Source organism: Mustela putorius, unplaced genomic scaffold (assembly GCF_011764305.1).
Source record: "Mustela putorius furo isolate JIRA1106 unplaced genomic scaffold, ASM1176430v1.1 tig00000450_pilon_pilon_pilon, whole genome shotgun sequence".
Lineage (NCBI taxonomy): Eukaryota > Metazoa > Chordata > Mammalia > Carnivora > Mustelidae > Mustela > Mustela putorius.
Genome location: NW_025421385.1, coordinates 14625896 through 14647763, shown reverse-complemented (window position 1 = coordinate 14647763; position 21868 = coordinate 14625896). Strand labels below are relative to the sequence as shown.

General features: G+C 36.7%; 1 protein-coding gene across 6 annotated transcripts in view; it reads left to right on the top strand.

The window, feature by feature from the left end:
* ESR1 (estrogen receptor 1) overlaps positions 1-21868 on the top strand; it is a 412487-nt gene that overhangs the window by 205919 nt on the left and 184700 nt on the right. The gene's annotated exons all lie outside the window — the stretch shown is intronic.

Sequence of the window (21868 nt, the reverse complement as noted above, 5' to 3'; positions counted from 1 at the left end):
CCATGGAATTTTGGACTGGCTGTCTTGAATGCTAACGTTTTGTCAGTCCCTAATTGTGTGCCTTTGGGCTAAGGTACTGTTCCTTTCCTGAGCCTTCCATTTATTAAATGGGGCTTAATATCTCCAGTGTTTCAATGAAGTGATGTGACAGATACCCCCTATGGAAACTTACTTAATGATAATTCTCTCCCTTCCAAAAAATGGACACTTTTTCTTTGAATTCTGGATAGGTGAACTTCAGGCTAGACATAACCATTTTAATAAGAGAACACTTAATTTTTTAAAAAAAGAATTCTTTAAATAAAAGAACACTTTAAAAGAAATCATTACTGCATAAATGTGCTACATGGTGGCTAAACTTGATTTCACTTCATTCACTGACTAAAACCTTTGTTATCAGCTCTAAAGAAAGTATTAGGTTAAATATCCCATCTGATCAAATCTCAACTAAATATTCTTTCTGGGTTTTAAACTATTTCTAACTCAGCTACAAAGCAAGTGTATCACTTGGCCTCAAACAATTTCTTCTACCTTTTCCCTAGTCAGACCATTCATGCAGCTTACATTGACTTAGTGGTTATACAAGTCTTTTCTGGAAAGCTCGAGGTCGTAGACATTGAAGTAACCTTATGAATAAACCCAAAAGTCCATGTGTTCAACTCCAGTAGCTTCTTTCTTAATTGAATCAAAGTCCTACCAGTTTATACAGGATATTTTCAGATTGTTTATTGGAGATCTGTAATCTCAACAGAGATATACTTTGTATATCATAATTATTTCCAAAAATATAGTAAGCTTGCGAGAATGTACATTTACTGGTTGCCCAGAACCAAATAATTTGATGAAGTTGATAATATATGTGGCATTTGGCTTCATGAAAAAGGTTGGAAGCCCTCATGTTCTTTCCAGAAGGGAAAGGGTGTCTCTAGGGAAGCCCTTTCATTACCAAGAAAACTTAAAATCATTTACTAATTTTCTACCTGTATCTTCTTTTGGAACTATATGTATAATTTCATGAGCTATGAATAAAATCTAAGAAGTTTCCTTTTTTAAAAAGTTATATCAGTAGGAGCATTTCCCCCTTGCCCCCAATTTGGGCTATAACATTCATTCTGATTCTTTTTTTTTTAATTTAATTTTATTTTTTCAGTGTTCCAAGATTCTTTGTTTATACACCACACCCAGTGCTCCATGCAATATGTGCCCTCCTTAATACCCACCACCAGGCTCACCATCAGCCCACCCCCCTCCCCTCCAAAACCTTCGTTTGTTTCTCATTCCACAGTCTCTCATGCTTCATGTCCCCCTCCAATTTCCCCCAATTCACTTTTCTCTTCCTTCTCCTAATGTTCTCCATGTTATTCCTTATGCTCCACAAGTAAGTGAAACCATATAATTGATTCTTTATCATTTATCATAACTTCTAACTTCTACCAAATGTGGGCAGAACAAATAGCATTTAGAAATGGATACAGGTGCAATAAAGACAAGGCCGGGGAACCACTTAATTATCTTTACAAAATATTAAGACTTCAAAGAATCAGATAACAAAATGCACCTTATTCTGGGAGTTCGATATATATATATAATTGAAGTCATTCCTGATGACTTCTCTAGTCTTGAACTGTTTTTACATATATATATATATATATATATATATGTATGTATATGTATATGTATATATATGGTTACACGTGTATTTTTCTGGGCTCAAGAGTGTTCTGGACAGCTTGTTTTGGATTTTCTTCTGCTACCCTATTGTAGATATCAAAGGTCAACTTTGGCTTTCCACTAAAGACTCCTTCCTTTCCTCCTCCCTCCCCCTCTTTCTCTCTTCCTGCATCCCCAGCAGTAAAATCTAGGTTTTATAGGAAACCAGTAGTTATGTCAGGTTGCTAAATATCTTCCCATTGAAGGGGGAACAGCATGTATTTACCATTTGACATTTGATAAACAAGCTTGTTTAAGACATTTTCAATACAGTTTCAGCTCTGGCAGCTGTAAGCAAACGGTCCAGTTGGTATTTGGTGAAGTGAACAGATGTGGACATGCTGCCTGCATTGAGATGCATTAATTTTTCTGAAAAGTGGTAAGAAATTGTGAGAGAATAATGGAATTCAAATCAGATGGAGCGAGATAGTTGATATTCAGAAATAAATAACCATATAATGAACTGGCTATTTTGTTTGGACTGACAGAGGAGTCACTAATACTGAAATATCGTCTGAGAAAAGGGACATGGAGATTCTGAAGAGGAGAGGCTGGCCCTGGGCTCCTCTTGGCCACAGTGGAATGTGGTCTCAGAACGGCACTGGCTCCATTCAGTGCATAAAACATTTATTGATCCTTATGGAAGAAAGCTAATTTATTAACAAGCACAGAGTTAAGTATAGTGGGAAATACAAAGAACTAGGTACAGTTCTTATTAAGAAAATTTTAAATCTAGGCATATTTCAGAGAAAAAAATTTTCTGGTTTAGGGCAATAGAGGTCTTTTTGGCATTAGCACGTGAGAAAGAAATGCTCTTGCTGGATCAGTGATAAGAATGAGAGATTTCCTTTCGCTGAGCTTTCTGTTCTACCCCACTAAGGGTGGTAGAACTTTGTGATCATTAAGCCTCTTGGATGACTCTCAATCCTTCATCCTTCTAATATTAGTATTTCCTCAGATCAATATTATAGGCAAGGAGCCTTGACAATTACCATTAGTCACTAGGATATGATGTAAATTCATCATTTAACATGTCTTTATTGAGCCTCTCATTTGCCTAGCTGTGATCTTTGGGACGATAGACCATACCAAATATCTCTGATGTATTTAGGTGACAGAGTTCACAGGTGAAACTTTATAGAAAGGAATAACTCCTTTTACGCTTCCAGAAATCTGACATGTCCCGACTTGAGGATTTGTTAAATCACCAGTGACCAGTGAACTACTTTGTGAGGCACTTGTAGAATTACTGTTTGAGACTGTCCCTCTGGCAGGCACTTCTTGTCCAGGAGCATGTAATTGGATGTTGGTGACTCTGGGGAGTCAGGAAAGACTCATCTATGACCAAATTAAAGACACCAGGGACTTTATTTATATCTAACTCTTCACAGATTAGCAGGAGATGAAGAGACCCATGGGAAGATGGGGAGATGAACTGTTGTTTTTACAAGTTGGAGAAGGAAAATTGTAGGTGTGAGTTGCAGAACAATTAAGGAATGAGAGAAAAGAGAGAGAACTTCATAGGCTGAACCTTGGTGTCTTATTTATTCCTCTTGGCTACAGAATGCTTGCCAGCAGGGGACTCATCACTAAGATATTATAGGAAAATGAAACCAGGCAAGAAAAGTATGTATTGCTTTTCTCCTCACCCCATAAATTTTGTTATTAATAAATCAGATTCTTATGGAACAGCCTGCCACAGCTGTCCCTAGAAACAAGGTTTTGTTACTAGAATTTTTATTAAAATACACAGTAGTTTTAAGAGTGAACATTATACTTTTAAGTCAAAATGCATGTCATTGAGAACACATGTGGTTGTTACCCTTTACTTGATTTGGACCTTGAATCTTGGGTATTTTTGCTCATGTTAAGGTGACATGATTTGACATGCAACTAAAGGTGTGGTGACCTGTGATTGGTTTTCTTTTCTTGGCACTCCTTACCCGGACATTTGGGAGAATTCCAAATGAGGCATTATTTTTATTATTTTTTTTTAAATTAACATGTAATGTATTATTTGCTTCAGGGGTACAGGTCTGTGAACCATTAGTCTTACACAATACACAGTGCTCACCATAGCACATATCCTCCCCAATGTCCATAACCCAGCCACCTTATCCCTCCCCAACCACCCCCCAGCAACCCTCAGTTTGTTTCCTAAGATTAAGAGTCTCTTATGGTTTTTCTTCCTCCCGGGTCCCATCTTGTTTCATTTTTTCCCTCCCTACCACCCACAGCACCCTGCCCTGCCTCTCAAATTCCTCATACCAGAGAGATCATATCATAATTGTCTTTCTCTGATCGACTTATTTCACTTAGCAGAATACCCTCTAGTTCCATCCATGTCATTGCAAATGGTAGGCTTTCATTTTTTGATGGCTGCATGGTATTCCATTGTATATATATGCCACATCTTCTTTATCCATTCATCTGTTGATGGACATCTAGGCTCCTTCCATAGTTTGGATATTGTGGACATTGCTGCTATAAACATTGGGGTGCATGTGCCCCTTTGGATCACTGCATTTGTATCTTTAGGGTAAATACCCAGTAGTGTGATTGCTCATTCATAGGGGAGCTCTATTTTCAATTTTTTGAGGAAGCTCCAGACTGCTTTCCAGAGTGGCTGCACCAACTTGCATTCCCACTAACAGTGTGGAGGGTTGCCCTTTCTCTGTATCCACACCAACATCTGTTCTTTCCTGACTTGTTAATTTTAGCTATTCTGACTGGTGTGAGGTGATATCTCACTGTGGTTTTGATTTGTATTTCCCTGATGCCGAGTGATGTTGAACACTTTTTCATGTGTCTGTTGGCCATTTGGATGTCTTGTTTGCAGAAATGTCCATGTCTTCTGCCCATTTCTTGGTTGGGTTATTTGTTCTTTGGGTGTAGAGTTTGACAAGTTCTTTACAGATTTTGGATACTAGCCCTTTATCTGATATGTCATTTGAAATACCTTCTCCCATTCTGCCAGTTGTCTTTTGGTATTGTTGACTGTTTCCTTTGCTGTGCAAAAGCTTTTGATCTTGGTTGAAGTCCCAATAGTTCATTTTTGCCCTTGCTTCCCCAAAACAAGGCATTCTTATTGGAGGCCTACCTCCTTGGTTGCATCAGCTTCCATAAAGGGTCTTTTTTTTTTTTTTTTTTTTAAAGAGCATCAACAATTAGAATAGGGCAGTGCAATCTTTTTTTAAAAAATAAAATTTGAAATAAATATTGTCACAGTAAATTATAATTTTCTGAAATAATTCAGCAAAGAGCATGATTAATTTTCTATGCACTTGCTTTACAGGAAAAATAATCTTAAAAACTATAACATAGATAGTTTTTATTTTCTTGGTTGCAAACATAAATACATGAGAAATGCAAAGAAGAATCACTGTGTTATCTTGCAGTTGGTGTTTGTCAAGTGCTCTTCTGTCAGACAACTCTAGCTCAACAGGGCAGAGACTTGGGTTATTGTACACTTGTAGGCACATGCTCTGGGAGGGAACAGGCATGACCATGCAGAGCTGACAGCATATTAAATCAAGTTTTCTTCAGTGGCAGTGCTGCAGCTGCTCCCTTCCATCATTGCTGAGTTCCTAGTGTCACAGTAAATAGGAACCTTGCTCTGGGGCCTGGGATGAAGGAGAGCCCAGACTGGGTTTGGATAACGTGATTGGCTGCCATGATGGGCCCTGCTTATTCCTATGCAAGTGGAACAATTTGAGTAGGTATGACTTGAGTTCTAGATTAGGAGGAAAGGGGGGAAATGCACCCTTTGCACCTTCCAGGAGGAATCATTGTTCATCGGTATCCAAGTAGCCTCATCAAGGTCATATAGTTCACAATGGATCCTAGTGTTAAGAGCACTTGTCAGTTGATTTGAATTTGGGTTCTGGCAGATGACCTCATGGAATATTATGGTTACTCTTGAATACAGACATTTATTGGGAAGATGGCAGATAAGCTGCTGGGCTGGGAGAAGGACAGATGTGGTAAACAGTCCAGGGGACAATTGAGGTTAGCTGGTGGCTGTGGTAGTAGGATGATGGAAAGGTTGGTAAGTAATTACTGCTAAAGAAAACTGAACTGATGAACCAATCCTATTTGTATCATATACATAACATTCTAGATTTATTCCAAAGTTAAAGAAGATACTGAAAACAGAATTTAACAATATGAGGAGGGGACAAAGGGATCAGACCGTAAATTGGATCACAGACAATTAGGTTATAGAGCTGGATCAGGAGATTTAATGCAGAAACCCTGATTCTGCCTTCTTTCATTTAGCAATTTGTTTAAGATTTCTCATACTGAAATTGATTATGTAAAGTGAATTGCCTTCTGAGAAAGACCTATTTGGAAGACTGCTATAATAAAGTTTCAGCAACTGAGAGTGGCCAAGATGTTTTTAATGTATCAAATTTGTATTATTAATATATTCAGTATGATTTGAGGCTAAGACTCATTTATGTATTCAACTAACTTAACTGTTGAAGCCTGACGTAATTATGTCTAATATTAAACAAGACAGTCTCAGCTCTCATGTGGTTTGCAATTGAGAAGTCTTTGATATTTAAAAAAAGATTTTATTTATTTGACAGACAGAAATCACAAGTAGACAGAGAGGCAGGCGGTGGCGGGGGTGGGGGGGCAGAAACAGGCTCCCTGCTGAGAAGAGAGCCCGATGCGGGGCTTGATCCCAGAACCCTGGGATCATGACCTGAGCCGAAGGCAGAGGCTTAACCCACTGAGCCACCTAGGTGCCCCTAGTCTTTGATATTTTATTGTGATAGTTTTACTTCTTTAATTGGGAAAGCTTTTAATTTTGACTTGTGTTAAATTCAGGTGTTAGAAATGAAAATGTCTTTCCTGCTTTGTCGAAGATTAGTTGACCATAGAGTTGAGGGTCTATTTCTGGGCTCTCTATTCTGTTCCATTGATCTATGTGTCTGTTTTTGTGCCAGTACCATGCTGTCTTGATGATGACAGCTTTGTAATAGAGCTTGAAGTCCGGAATTGTGATGCCACCAACGTTGGCTTTCTTTTTCAATATCCCTTTGGCTATTCGAGGTCTTTTCTGGTTCCATATAAATTTTAGAATTATTTGTTCCATTTCTTTGAAAAAGATGGATGGTACTTTGATAGGAATTGCATTAAATGTGTAGATTGCTTTAGGTAGCATAGACATTTTCACAATATTTATTCTTCCAATCCAGGAGCATGGAACATTTTTCCATTTCTTTGTGTCTTCCTCAATTTCTTTCATGAGTACTTTATAGTTTTCTAAGTATAGGTTCTGTGTCTCTTTGGTTAGGTTTATTCCTAGGTATCTTATGGTTTTGGGTGCAATTGTAAATGCAATTGTAAATGCAATTGTAAATTCTCTTTCTTCTGTCTTGCTGTTGGTGTAGAGAAATGCAACTGATTTCTGTGCATTGATTTTATATCCTGACACTTTACTGAATTCCTGTATAAGTTCTAGCAGTTTTGGAGTGGAGTCTTTTGGGTTTTCTACATATAGTATCATATCATCTGCGAAGAGTGATAATTTGACTTCTTCTTTGCCGATTTGGATGCCTTTAATTTCCTTTTGTTGTCTGATTGCTGAGGCTAGGACCTCTAGTACTATGTTGAATAGCAGTGGTGATAATGGACATCCCTGCCGTGTTCCTGACCTTAGCGGAAAAGCTTTCAGTTTTTCTCCATTGAGAATGATATTTGTGGTGGGTTTTTCATAGATGGCTTTGATGATATTGAGGTATGTGCCCTCTATCCCTACACTTTGAAGAGTTTTGATCAGGAACAATGGAAAAAAGACAGCCGCTTCAATAAATGGTGCTGGGAAAATTGGACAGCCACATGCAGAAAAATGAAATTGGACCATTTCCTTACACCACACACAAAAATAGACTCAAAATGGATGAAGGACCTCAATGTGTGAAAGGAATCCATCAAAATCCTTGAGGAGAACACAGGCAGCAACCTCTTCGACCTCAGCCACAGCAACATCTTCCTAGGAACAACGCCAAAGGCAAGGGAAGCAAGGGCAAAAATGAACTATTGGGATTTCATCAAGATCAAAAGCTTTTTCACAGCAAAGGAAACAGTTAACAAAATCAAAAGACAACTGACAGAGTGGGAGAAGATATTTGCAAACGACATATCAGATAAAGGACTAGTGTCCAGAATCTATAAAGAACTTAGCAAACTCAACACCCAAAGAACAAATAATCCAATCAAGAAATGGGCAGAGGACATGAACAGACATTTCTGCAAAGAAGACATCCAGATGGCCAACAGACACATGAAAAAGTGCTCCATATCACTCGGCATCAGGGAAATACAAATCAAAACCACAATGCGATATCACCTCACACCAGTCAGAATGGCTAAAATCAACAAGTCAGGAAATGACAGATGCTGGTGAGGATGCGGAGAAAGGGGACCCTCCTACACTGTTGGTGGGAATGCAAGCTGGTGCAGCCACTCTGGAAAACAGCATGGGGGTTCCTCAAAATGTTGAAAATAGAACTGCCCTATGACCCAGCAATTGCACTATTGGGTATTTACCCTAAAGATACAAACGTAGTGATCCAAAGGGGCACGTGCACCCGAATGTTTATAGCAGCAATGTCCACAATAGCCAAACTATGGAAAGAACCTAGATGTCCATCAATAGATGAATGGATCAAGAAGATGTGGTATATATACACAATGGAATACTATGCAGCCATCGAAAGAAATGAAATCTTGCCATTTGCGACAACATGGATGGAACTAGAGCGTATCATGCTTAGCGAAATAAGTCAAGCAGAGAAAGACAACTATCCTATGATCTCCCTGATATGAGGAAGTGGTGATGCAACATGGGGGCTTAAGTGGGTACGAGAAGAATAAATGAAACAAGATGGGATTGGGAGGGAAACAAACCATAAGTGACTCTTAATCTCACAAAACAAACTGAGGGTTGCTGTGGGGAGGGGGTTTGGGAGAAGGGGGTGGGATTATGGACATTGGGGAGGGTATGTGCTTTGGTGAGTGCTGTGAAGTGTGTAAACCTGGTGATTCACAGACCTTTACCCCTGGGGATAAAAATATATGTTTATAAAAAATAAAAAATTAAAAAAAAACTAAATAATAAAAAAAAAAAGAAATGAAAATGTCATGTGCATTTCTGAGACACAGAAATACTTGGTTTTTCTTTTCGATGTTAAGAGAAATCTAGTGTCCAATATAGCTAGACTAACATATACATATATGTGCATATATATATACATATATGTATATATATATGAGAAACACATGTAGTTTTTGGAATCATGTTGTTAAATAATTGGGAGACAGTTTTATTGCAGTAATTATTTTAGTGGTCTTAGAAAAGGGTATTAGCTCTGAAAATGATAATATCCACACTCTATTCATACGTACAATAAATGTTGAGGCCCACTACAGAATTGTGTTAGATTGGGAGGTTATAAAATATTGACTCCCTTTGGAATATGTTGACTCCTCAATTGATATTTTAGTTGTAATTTCAGTAAATGCTGAGAAGGAAAAGCATTAGCTTCTATGAGAACAGCATTTAGTTGATTGCTTGGTGTGGAGGATCACAGAAAGCTTCTTGAGGAAGGGATATTTAACTGGACTTAAAGAGATAAGTAGGAGTTGAATAGACAAGGGAAAGGAGTGGGTACATAAAAGAGGAAGAACTTTCTGGACAGATTTCTCTTTCTTTTTCTTTTCTACCTCTATCTTTTCTTCCTCTGTCTCTCTATCTCTATCTCCCTCTATCCTCATATTTTAGCACAAGATAAAAAGATACAAGAGCATTAAATGTATGTGCCCAATTACAAAGCTTATTCTGAACCATGAAGATGGAGATGAAACCTTTAAGCATTAAAGGTATCATCTTTCTAGTTTCCATTTATGGAAACTATGGTTGCTGTTTCTGGTAGCCTTAACTTTTTCCTTTGACCAGCTTTATGATCTTCTCCGAAGATAACACAATCATTATTATAAATTATATATATAATTGAGGTGAAATTAGCATAGGACATTATATATATTTCATGTGCATAATATCATAATTTAATATTTGTACCTACTACAAAGTGATCCACTGTAAGTTTCATTACCATCCATCACCATAACCTTCACCCAGTTGCCCACTACCCACTCAACCCTCTTTCCTTCTGGTAACCACTAATATGTTCTCTGTGTTCATAGGTTTGTTTTTATTTTGCTCATAGGTTTGTTTTTATTTTGCTCTATGTGCTCATTTGTTTTGTGTTTGAGATTCCATATATAAGTGAAATCATACAATATTTGTTTTTCTGTCTGACTTATTTCACTTAGCATGATACCTTCAGGTTCATCCATGTTGTTGCAAAGGCAAGATTTCTTTCTTTTTTTATTGCTAAGTAGTATTCCAGTGTATATTTAGACACTACATTGACTTTATCCATTTATCCATCGATGAGCACTTAGGTTGTTGCCATATCTTGTCTGCTGTAAATAATGCTTCAATGAACCCAGGGGTGTATATATCTTTTTGAATTAGTGTTTTTTTATTCTTTGGATAAATATCCAGAAGTGAAATGACTGGATCGTATAGTAGTTTTGTTTTTAGTTTTTTGAGGTATTTCCACACTGTTTTCCAAAGTAGCTATATTGATTTACATTCATACCAACAGTGCAAAAGCATTCCCTTTTGTGTACATCCTTTCTAATGCTTGTTATTCTTTGTATTTTTTTTTTTTTTTTTGAGTGATAGAAAGAGGAAGTGTGGGGTAGGTTGGGGGAGAGGGAGAGAGAATCTTAAGCAGGGTCCACACCCACCATGGAGCCAGACACAGGGCTTGATCTCACAACCCTGAGATCATGACCTGAGCCGAAATCAAGTCGGATAATTAGCCGACTGAGCCACCTACGAGCTCCTGTTTCTTCTCTTTTTGATAGAAGTCATTCTAAAAGGTATGAGGTGATATCTCATTGAGGTTTTGATTTGTATTTCCCTGGTAATACGGGTCATTGAACAGTTCTCATGTGCCTGTTGGCCATCTGTATGTCTTTGTAAATATCTCTATTCAGATTTTCTGTCCATTTTTAAATCAGATTGTTTTTGTTTTATTGTTTACTTCTTAATATATTTTGGATATTAAACCCTTATTGGATAGACTATTTGCAATTTTTTTTTTTTTTTACCATTCAGTAGGTGGCCTTTTCATTTTGTTGATGATTTGCTTTGCTGTCTGGAAGCCTTTTAGTTTGATACAGTCTCGTTTATTTATTTTTGTTTTTTTCCCCCTTGTCTTTGGAGTCAGATAACAAATAATTTTGCTAAGACCAATGTCAGGGAGCTTACTGCTTATGTTTTCTTCTAGGAATTGTATGGTTTCAAGTATTACATTCAAACCATTAATCAATTTTGAGTTAATTTTTGTATATAGGGTAAGACAGTGGTCTAGTTTCCTTCTTTTGCATGTCACTGTCCAGTTTTCCAAGCTTCATATACTGATGAGACTGTCCTTTTCCTGTTGTATATTCTTGGTTCCTTTGTCATAAATTAATTGACCATATAAATGTGGGTTTATTTCTGAACCCTCTATTCTGTTACATAGATATATATGACTGTTTTTATGTTAATAGTAAACTGTTTTGCTTATTACAGTTTTGTGGTATAGTTTGAAATCAGGAGTATGTATCTCCAGCTTATTTTTTCCCCTCAAGATCATTTTGGCTATTAAGGGTCTTTTAGGGTTCCCTACAGATCTAGGATTATTTGTTCTGGTTCGGTGAAAAAATGTCATTGGGATTTTGATAGGGATTGCTTTGAATGTGTAGATTGCCTTTGGAAGTATGGACATTTTAACAATAATTAATTCTTCCAATTCATGAACATGGAATATTTTCCATTTTTTTGGTGTCTTCTTCAGTTTCTTTTATCAGCATCTTGTGGTTTTCACTGAATAGGTCTTTCACCTCCTTGGTTAAATTTATCTGTAGGAATTTTATTCTTTTTGATTCAGTTGTAAATGAGATTGTTTTCGCAATTCCTTTCTGATAGTTCATTATTAGTATTTAGAAATTTGACATATTTCTGTGTATTTTGTATTCTGCACCTTTACTGTATTCATTTATTGTTCTAACAATTTTTAGTAATGTCTTTAGGGTTTTCTATATATGGTACCAAGTCATCTGCAAATAATCACAGCTTTACTTCTTCCTTACGAATTTTAATACTTTTTAATTATTTCTCTTGCTTAATTGCTTTGGGTAGGACTTCTAATACTGTGTTCAATACACGTAGCAGGAGTGCTCTATTTATCTTGTTCCTGATTTTAGAGGAAAAGATTTCAGCTTTTCACCATTGAGTATGTTAGCTGTGGGTTTGTCATATATGGCCTTTATTTTATTTATTTTTTTAAAGATTATATTTATTTGACAGAGAGCTAAAGAGAGACCATAAGTAGACAGAGTAGCAGGCAGCGGGAGAGGGAGAAGCAGGGTCTCTCCTGAGCAGGGAGCCCAATGCAGGGCTTGATCCTGGGACCCTGGAACCATGACCCGAGCTGAAGACAGATGCTTAACTGACTGAGACACCCAGACATCCCAATATATGTTTTTTTTTTTTTTTTTTTTTTTTTTTTTTTTTTTTTTTATATTGAGGTACTTTCTCTCCCAAAAGAGGGAGAGAATCTCATGCTGTCCGGCCACTGAGCCTGGAGCCCGACTTGGAGCTTGATCTCATGACCCATGATATCATGATCTGAGCTGAAATCATGAGTCAGGTTCTTAAATGACTGAGACACCCAGAAGCCCCTATAATATTTTTATACATAACCGTCTGTATCTATGTTAATCATTATAGGAACATGGATCATTCTAGCCTCTTCTTACATACATACACTTTGTACTCCAATAGTGTGATTCATGGCTCCCACCATCTGCTATTCATCTACTTAGTCATTTAATTCCATTATAGGCATATAGTGTTTTCACAATTGTTAACAATTTATCAACTGGAGAACAGTGTTTGTGTCCAGTTCCTTTTGCCTTTAGTCTTAACAGACTCCACTTATTTCCAAATTACTTAAGTTATCACCTTATTTCTCTACCTCCCTCTGTAAAATTGGTTCATACCTTTGGATTCTTTTGTAACATTCTTCATTGTACCCTGGAATCCTCTGATTTTCTAAATGATTTTTAAAATGTGCAAATGTTAGGTTTATTCTTTGTCCTATAAAGTTTTATGCTTTTGGAAAATACTCAATGTCTATGTTCATCATTACAGTAACATATCACTGTAAAGTAGTTTCTATTACTGTAACACAGAATAGTTTCTCTACCTTATAAAATATCTTGTGCTTTACCCATTTGAACTCTCTCTTGCCTTGAACCCCTGGTGACCTCTGATCTATTTAGCATCTCTGTAGTTTTGTCTTTTCTAGAAGGCCCTATAATTGGAATTAAAGTATATAACTTTTTTAGACTGGCTAGTTAGCAATATGCATTTATATTTCATCTGTATCTTTTCATGGCTTGATAGCTTGTTTATTTTTTATCACTGAATAGTATTCAGCTGTATGGATGTACCACTATTTTGTTTATTCCTTCATTTATGAAAGACATCTTGGTTGTTTCCAGTCTGTGGAAATTATGAATGAAGTTGAGATAAAAACATTTGAATGCAGATTTTTGTGTGGGCATTAGTTTTGAAATCAGTTGGGTAAATACCTAAGAGCACAGTTGGACCATGTGGTTAGGCTGTGTTTAGCCTCATAAGAGACTGCCAATCTGTCTTCCAAAGTAGCTGTACTGTACCATTTTGCATTCCCACCGGAAATGGATGTAAGTTTCTGCTGCCCCACATTCTTGTCAGCACTTGGTATTTGTTAGTGTTTTGGATTTTAACCATTTTAATGGGTATATAATAATAATTTATTGTTGTTTTAATTTGCAAATTCTGAATAACAAGTGATAATGAGCATCTTTTCATTTTTTTTCTTATCAATTAATTGTATATAAATATATTTTAGTGCAGGGACTCTAGTTCTTTTACCCATTAAAAGTTTTTTTTCTTTTTATTGAGTTTTAGGAGTTCTTTAAATATTTTATTACAAGTCTTTTATCTAATATTAATTTCACAAATATTTTTCCCAGTCTGTGACTTGTCTTTTTATTCTTTTAACAGTGTTTTTTTCAGAGTAGAATTTAAAATTTTAATTTTAATGCAAGTCCAACTTACTAATTTCCTTTTTTATTAGACTGCGTTATTGGTTTTGTGTTAGAAACCAGCAAACTCAAGATCATTAGAATTTTTTCTGTTTTCTTCAAAAAGTTTTAGTTTCTCATTATCACTTAGGTCAGTGATCCACTTTGAATCAATTTTTGTGTAAGGTGTACAGTTTGTGTTTAGACTCTCTTGTATGTGGATGTCCAATTGTTCAAAGAAAATTTGTTGAAAAAACTTACCTTTTCTCCATTTAATTGCCTTCTCTCCTTTGTAAGATAAGTTGAAAATATGTGTGTGGTTCTGTTTCTGGACTCGTTTTTCTGGTTCACTGGGCTGCAATTCCATTCTTTCACTGCACACTAGCCTTTATAGTAAGTCTTGGAATCAAGTAATGAAAGTCTCCCAATTTCTTCAGCATTTCATTTCTCCTTTAGTTTTCAAGCCTGTTCTAGGTATTTTGTCTTTTCATTTAAACTTTAGAATCAGTTTGTTGATTTCTGCACAATAAATTCCTGGGAATTTGATTGGGATTGCACTGAATCTATGGGTCAAGTTGGGAAGACTTGACATTTGATAGTACTGAACACTGAACATAAACAATATTTAATCTACAATTCATGACTGTATCTCTTCAATTTTTTTGATCTTTTATTTATCCATTGGTGTTTTAGTTTTCTACATAGAAATCCTCTATTTTGTACATAGTTTATACCTTAGTGTTTTATTTCATGTACTATTGTAGGTGGTATTATTTTTTAAATTTCAAATTCCAGTTATTTACTCCTGATATGAAGGAAAGCAGTTGACTTTTGTATATTGACCTTATATCCTTTAACCCTCGTGTAATCACTTCTTAGTTCTGAGAGGATTGTTTTTGTTGTTGTTGTTTTTTGTCAGTTCATTGGAATTTTCTTGAAAATGCAACTATGTCATCTGCAAATATAGAGAGTTTTATTTCGTTCTTTACAATCTGTATACCTTTATTTTTCTTTTTTAAAATTTTTAAATTTATTTTTATTTATTTTTTATTTTCAGCATAACAGTATTCACTATTTTTGCACCATACCCAGTGCTCCATGCAATCCGTGTCCTCTATAATACCCACCACCTGGTACCCTGACCTCCCACCCCCCGCCCCTTCAAAACCCTCAGATTGTTTTTCAGAGTCCATAGTCTCTCATGGTTCACCTCCCCTTCCAATTTCCCCCAACTCCCTTCTCCTCTCTAACTCCCCTTGTCCTCCATGATATTTGTTATGCTCCACAAATAAGTGAAACCATATGATAATTGACTCTGCTTGACTTATTTCACTCAGCATAATCTCTTCTAGTCCCGTCCATGTTGCTACAAAAGTTGGGTATTCGTCCTTTCTGATGGAGGCATAATACTCCATTGTGTATATGGACCACATCTTCCTTATCCATTCATCCATTGAAGGGCATCTTGGTTCTTTCCACAGTTTGGTGACCGTGGCCATTGCTGCTATAAACATTAGGGTAGAGATGGCTCTTCTTTTCACTCCATCTGTATCTTTGTGGTAAATACCCAGGAGTGCAATGGCAGGGTCATAGGGAAGTTCTATTTTTAATTTCTTGAGGAATCTCCACACTGTTCTCCAAAGAGGCTGCACCAACTTGCATTCCCACCAACAGTGGAAGAGGGTTCCCCTTTCTCCACATCCTCTCCAATACATATTGTTTCCTGTCTTGCTAATTTTGGCCATTCTAACTGGTGTAAGGTGATATCTCAATGTAGTTTTAATTTGAATCTCCCTGATGGCTAGTGATGATGAACATTTTTTCATGTGTCTGATAGCCATTTGTTTGTCTTCATTGGAGAAGTGTCTGTCCATATCTTCTGCCCATTTTTTGATATGATTGTCTGTTTTGTGTGTGTTGAGTTTGAGGAGTTCATTATAGATCCTGGATATCAACCTTTTGTCTATACTGTCATTTGCAAATATCTTCTCCCATTCCGTGGGTTGCCTCTTTGTTTTCTTGACTGTTTCCTTTGCTGTGCAGAAGCTTTTGATTTTGATGAAGTCTCAGAAGTTCATCTTCACTTTTGTTTCCTTTGCCTTTGGAGACATATCTTGAAAGAAGTTGCTGTGACTGATATCGAAGAGATTACTGCCTATGTTCTCTAGGATTCTGATGGATTCCTGGCTCACATTGAGGTCTTTTATCCATTTTGAGTTTATCTTTGTGTATGGTGTAAGAGAATGGTCGAGTTTCATTCTTCTACATAGAGCTGCCCAGTTTTCCCAGCACCATTTATTGAAGAGACTGTCTTTTTTCCACTGTATATTTTTTCCTGTTTTGTCGAAGATTATTTGACGATAGAGTTGAGGGTCCATATCTGGGCTCTCTACTCTGTTCCACTGGTCTATGTGTCTGTTTTTATGCCAGTACCATGCTGTCTTGGTGATCACAGCTTTGTAGTAAAGCTTGAAATCAGGTAACGTGATGCCCCTCCATTTTATTTTTGTTTTTCAACATTTCCTTAGCGATTCGGGGTCTCTTCTGATTCCATACAAATTTTAGGATTTTTGCTCCAGCTCTTTGAAGCATACCGGTGGAATTTTGATCGGAATAGCATTAAAAGTATAGATTGCTCTAGGTAGTATGGACATTTTAACAGTGTTTATTCTTCTGATCCAAGAGCATGGAATGGTCTTCCATCTTTTTGTGTCTTCTTCAATTTCTTTCATGAGGGTTCTGTAGTTCCTTGAGTACAGATCCTGGAACAAACAGCTTAGAAGCCACGAAAACAGAATCAGGGAAATAAATGATGCCATGAAACGTTCCAATGTCAGAATTATTGGAATCCCTGAAGGGGAGGAGAAAGAAAGAAGTCTAGAAGATATAGTGGAACAAGTTCTTCATGAAAAATGGAATGGAACCAGCGTTCATGTACTAGAGGCCGAAAGGTTTCCCCCCAATTTACAGATTCTCGAAAGTCCTTGAGACACCTAATAGTAAGAATGAAGAATTATAATTGTAGGCAGAACCTCTTGAAACAGCTAGGACAAAGAAGATCCTTATGTACAGAGGAAAGCCCATCAGAATAACGTCAGACCTGTCCAGAGAGATTTGGCAAGCCAGAAAGGGCTGGCAAGATATATTCAGGGCACTGAATGAGAAGAACATGCAGCCAAGAATACTTTATCCAGCAAGACTGACATTCAAAATGGATGTAGAGAGGGGGCACCTGAGTGGCTCAGTGGGTTAAACCTCTGCCTTCGGCTCAGGTCATGATCTCAGGGTCCTGGAATCAAGCCCCACATCAGGCTCTCTGCTCAGCAGGGAGCCTGCTTCCCCATCTCTCTCTCTCTCTCTGCCTGCCTCTCTGCCTACTTGCGATCTCTTTCTCTGTCAAATAAATTAATAAAATCTTTAAAAAAAAATGGATGTAGAGATAAAGAGTTTCCAGGACCAGCAAGGCTTAAAAGACTATGCAACCACCAAGCCGATACTGCAGGAAATATTAACGGGGCTTCTTTGAAGGAGGAAAAAGCCCAAGAATAGCATTGAACAGAAATATAGAGAAAATCTACCTTTATTTTTCTTGTTTCATTACACGTGCTAGGGTTTTCAGTGTGTTGTTGAACAGGGAGTGACAGAAGACATTCTTGCCTTGTTTCTGATTTTAGGGGCAACGCATCCAGCTTTTCATCATTAAGGAGATGTTAGTGATAGGTTTTTTGTTTTGTTGATAGATGTGTTTTAATAAATTGAAGTTATTTCCTATTGTTACTTTACTGGAAGGTTTTTTTTTTTTAAGTCATGAATGGATATTCAGCTTTGTCAAACGCTTTTTTTTTTTTTTAATAATTTTTTATTTTTTATAAACATATATTTTTATCCCCAGGGGTACAGGTCTGTGAATCACCAGGTTTACACACTTCACAGCACTCACCAAAGCACATACCCTCCCCAATGTCCATAATCCCACCCCCTTCTCCCAAACCCCCTCCCCCCAGCAACCCTCAGTTTGTTTTGTGAGATTAAGAGTCACTTATGGTTTGTCTCCCTCCCAATCCCATCTTCTTTCATTTATTCTTTGTCAAATGCTTTTTATATGTCAATTAATATGGTCATATGACTTTTCCTGTTTTCTCTTTTGAAGTGGTGGATTAATATTGATTTCTTTTCAATTGTTGAACTTGCCTTTACATACCTGGAAAAAGTCCCAGTTGGTCATGGTGTATAATTCCTTTTACTCATTCTGGATTTGACCTCATGGCATTAGTTGAGGATTTTTGTGCCAATGCTCAGGGGAGATATTGGTTTGTAGTTTTTCTTTCTTATAATGTCTGTATCTGATTTTGGTATCAGACTAGTACTGGACTCAAGGAATAAATTAGAAAGTGCTTTCTCTTCTTTTGTTTTCTGGGAGAAACCATAGAGAATTGGCATGGTTTCTTTCTTAGTTTTTTAGAAATAACTCATGAAACCACCTGGGCCTGGTAAAGTTTTGGGAAGATTATTAATTCACAATTCAATTTATTTGATAGGTATGGGAATATCCAAGTTATTTGTATCTCCTGTTGTAAGTTTTGGTAGTTTGTGCCTTTCAGAGAACTAGCATATTTCATTTAAATTATCAGATTTGTGGGCATAGAGTTGCTTGTGATATTTCTTTATTAGCCTTTTAATGTCCGTGGGCCCAGTGATGGTGACTCTTCTTCATTTGTGATATTGGTAATTTATGTCTTCTTTCTTTTTTCTTAATTATCCTGGCTAGACATTTATCAAATTTGTTGATCTTTTCAAAGAACCAGTTTTGGTTTCATGATTTTCTTTGTTGTGCTTCCATTTTTAACTTGATTAATTTCTGTTCTGATTTTTATTATTTCTCTTCTGCTTGCTCTAGACTTGATTTTCTTTCTCTAGTTTCCTAAGGTGGAAGCTTGGGTTATTGATATATATTTCTTATCTAATGTATGAGTATAATTCTGTGAGTTTTCTTCTTAATAGTGTAAGTATTGCTTTTCCTACATCTCACATATCATGGTAAGTTTTATTTTCATTTTCATTTAGTTAAAAATTCTTGAAAACGTCTATTGAAACTTCTTCCTTGAGCCATTTGTTCTTTAGAAGTATGTTGTTTAATCTCCAAATATTTGGGAATATTCTTGGTATCTTTCTATTATTGATTTTTAGTTTACTTCACTACTTTTTAGTGCATTTAATGGTTTATATTATGTTTCCTTTTAATATTTGTTAAGGGTGTTTTTATGGCTCAGGATGTGCTCCATCTTGAAACTTGAGAATAATGCATATTCATCTGTTGTTTGGCAGCGTATTCTATAAGTACTAGAATACCAGCTAGATCAAATTGATTAACAGTGTTGTTGAGGTCAACTTTATCTATATTGATTTTCTGTCTACTTAAAGTATCAGTTATTGACCAGGAGATGATAAAGTTTCTTTCTAGCTATAATAGCAGATTTGTGTATTTCCAGTTTTAACCATATTGCCTCCCATAAGAAACATCTTTAAAAAACCGGATAAAATATATGAAAGAACTATTTATAAACCTTCAATATCAGGCAGTGTGGGGCATTGATTCTTTAGAAAGAGAAATTAAATGAAGTGAGTCCTACAATTGCTCCAGCTTCCTGCCTGGGGAGAGTTCCAGGCCATAGCTCAGGGAGGGGGATCTCAGGTGTAACTAAACATAGAAGGGAGCACGTGATCTTTGTTCAATGAATGGCGAGGAAAGGAAAGTTACAAGAATAGAGGAGGTAGAGCCACTAGACTAGGGTGCATCCAAGATTGATTATGGATGAAATGAGGTCTTACATGGGCTTGGGAGGCCAGTATAAGAGGGATAGAAAGACAAAGATGGTGATGTTGCAAAGTATTATATAAAAAGTGGTACATGTCCAAGACTGTTTCATAAAGGTAAAGGTTTGTGGAGGGAAATTATAAAGATAGACTTGAAAGGTACCTTGGGAAACTTGTGGAAACTCATGAGTTTTAATGTAATGTTTGATTTTATCGGTGGATTGGTGGCTTTTTAAATGTAAAATAAAGCCAGGAAACTCCCTTAGAAGTAAGTTTTTTCCCTAATCCCAATACAATACAACACACACACTCTCTGTCTCTCAAACATAGCTAACTGCTTTAGACAACGGGGAACAATAGGGTGACCAGTAGTCCCAACCACACCACCTCTGATACTTCCTCAGAACTGCTCAATTTTCAGAGCATAGAACTCTTGCTGTAAGCTAAGGAAGTCCTTGAGAGATTCAGACAGACAATCATAGGACGAAATGGGTATGGAATGAAGATGAACCAACTGCCAGGTAATAGGACTGGAAGGGAGATTGAAAGTAGGCAAGGAAACACATTAGGAGCTGCTGCGTTGATTTAGGCAAAGAAGGATAGGGGCATGAATTACAACGGCAATAAAGACAGAAAGAGGTTCATGGAAGAAATACATAAGGGAATAGTAGGTTGGATGTGAAAGAAGGAAGGGGAAGAGCATTAAGATGCTCTGAAAGAACTGGATAATTCATAGACCCTTGACCTGGTACACTTAAAGGGCCAGGACAATATTAATAATACTTTGTGCTTACATAATTCACTTAGGGTCAAATCTAAAAGCTGCTCTTGGTGGGACCTATGGCATTCTAGTTACTCTAGACAGTTCTTCTGTTAGAGGGGGGACTATAACAGCGCCTACCTTATAGGATTCTTTTCTAGCATTTGAAGATAAAACATTAGAATTGATGCAGAGGAATTTTTCTGCAGTCAAATGCTCTACCACTGAGCTATACCCCCATGCAGAGGAATTTTTCTGGAGCAGATTTTATTAGCTCTTGCCTTTATTTAATTCTTAATTAGCGCCTCTGTTTTCTTCAACATATTGAATTAAAATGCTTTTAGTGTATTTCTTTGTCTGGCTTTTTAGTATCTCATGAATAATGAGATACTAAAGAAAAGGGATTATGCAAATGCTTGAAATATTTAATAATACATTAAAGTAGTCTTGGGGAACTGGAAAAATTACTAAAATTATATTGGCTTTTTTTTTTAAGGTCGTTTCGGAAAAAGAAAGTTTAAAAGAGAGAATGCATTACAAGCCAATAATCCAATGAATTCTTTTAATTAATGAATAATAAGATAACATATTAATTTTTCTGATATACAACAGCCAAGCCAAAGAATTTAAAGAATGAAAAGGAAAAAAAAAGAATGATAAAACAAACTCTGAGGTTAATTAGAGGTAATCTTTCAAACTACCTCATGTGATGCCTTAGGATGTTTTTATTTTAGGGCCAGGACATAATTCTTGAAGCAATTGATATGTCTTTAGATCCTTTCTCCTTGCCAGGAAACTCAGCCCCTGAGCTGCCTTACAGCCTACCTTCTAGATCCCAGGCAGCTTTGGAAGAGATTCCCTATGCTTGCTGTAACCTAGAGAGAGCTCTGTGCACCTTCTCTCTCCCTTTTATTCTCATACCAGTTCCCCTTCTTACTTAATTTACTAAATTCCCTTAAGTTAACACTTCCTAGTGGATTAGAATCATGCAAATTGACGTTAATGCTGCTAAGTGCAAGTTCTATACTCAGACTCTCTAGATCCTAACAATAGTGTGACAAGGATATTAGAGAAGGCTTAACCCACAGGGATAAAATTCAAACTGGTGGCATTCACACTTAATGGTGGGCTTGCTGGATGAGAGATAATTTATTTTCTCAACCCTCATAGGAAACCATTGGGTAATCCTTGGCTTATTGTAAGCTTAACAGCTTAAAAAGGGAATGTAAAGAAATTTGCTTTGATGCAGGTGTTGCCTAATCCATGATACAACCTGAGAGCTAATAATGTGTGTATTCAGGTATATCTACTGCAGAACATTAGCGTTGTGTTGCTGAATATTTTACTCAGCCACTCTAGAAAAGGACATTTCCCTGTACT